This window comes from Vicugna pacos, chromosome 22, assembly GCF_048564905.1.
Source record: "Vicugna pacos chromosome 22, VicPac4, whole genome shotgun sequence".
NCBI classification, from domain to species: domain Eukaryota; kingdom Metazoa; phylum Chordata; class Mammalia; order Artiodactyla; family Camelidae; genus Vicugna; species Vicugna pacos.
In genome coordinates, this window is record NC_133008.1 from 22,846,117 (window position 1) to 22,847,646 (window position 1,530).

The following is a 1,530-nucleotide window of genomic DNA, read 5'->3' on the forward strand; positions in this document are numbered from 1 at the left end:
AATAAGATACTGAAACATTCACTAGAAATAAAGATTGCTAAGAATTGAGGATTCTATTTTAACTATGTAATTGAAGCTACTAAAAATAATAGGAGAAACATGACAGTAGGAAAGCAGGATATATGTTTTGAGGAGAGAAAGATATGAGGAATGGAACTGCATTTTGTTAAGGGAAAAGTGATTTGGTCCTAGAGCTGGTTTTCTAGGTGGGAAAATAAGGGACAAACTAATGTAGATGAAGACAGTTGTGGGAAGTTTGTAGAAAGGGAGCCCTGAAAAAGGAGTTCTGGGTGGGAGAGGATATAGCTCAGTGGTAGAGCACGTGCTTAGCAGGCGTGAGGTCCTGGGTTCAATCCCCCAGTGCGTCCATTAAAAATTTAAAAAAAAAAATTACGCCCCCCAAGTAGTTCTGTGCATGATCAGGCTGAGATTAAATTGAACTTAATTAGGTAAGTGAATTTTGTTATTAAAAATAGGCTGGTGCAGGACTGGATTTGGTTCCACCCTATTACGAGACCAAGTTTACAGCGGGGCGGGGAGGGCACAGCTCAGCGGCAGAGCGCGTGCTTAGAGTGCAGGAGGTGGGGTGCGGTGTCTGCTGCGGGGAAGACAAGCTGCCTCTCCCCTCGTGCCTACTAGGATGCCCTCTCTGGGTCAGGCAGCGTTCCTCGAACTCCAGGGTGCGTGGGAATCACACACACAATCTGTTAGCTGGCATCCTGGGCCCCATCCCTAGACTCCGCTTGGTAGGCTGGTGGGGGCCTGTGACTTCGAGGGGATGTTGTTGCTGGTATGAGGACCACAATGAGGAAGCCCACTGGGTGGGGGGCAGATGGGGACAGGCAGTTGGTGAGCACAGGGGTGGGGGGTCACAACAGTCACCTCAGCTAAGAGGGATGAATTTCGTGTGCTACCCCGAGGAGGGCCAGCCCTGGTGTCCATTGCAGTGGCTTTGCCGTCCCACTGCTTGCTCCCGTCTTCCCGTGGGGAGCTGGTGCCACCACGCGGGGCCACACGCAGGTGGTATGAGCCTGCACCTCCCCCGGTCACCCAGCAGGAGTCGGCATCACGCTGCATCTGACAGAAGGCAGGCAGCAGGTTTAATTGATGGAATTTAATGTAGTTGTGACACAAACACAGACAGGGTTGAGAAGGGTGGCGTCCAAGCATGGATGTGGGTGACCTTTGATGGACCCCATCTCCCCTGATGGGACGAACACTGATGTGGCCAAGTGACAGCATCATGTGGCATGGGCTGGCCCTGGTGAGGTGCCGCTGTTGGAGCCTGTGGGTCCAGGCCAGGAGCTGCCAAGGAGCAGCCAGAAGCTGCAGCCTCCAATCAAAGTGCAGGGTTCCGGCCCGACGTGGAGGGCGACCCCGTGTCAGGCTCGCCGGGGAGGAGGGCGAGGAAGGGGACGTCTGGTCCTCGCTAAGTGCTGCCTGAGCGCTTCAGGGTGAGGGGCGGGAGGCTTGGAGAGTGAGGGTCACGTAAACGACGAGGGACCGAGACAAAGTCCAGAACGCTCGGAA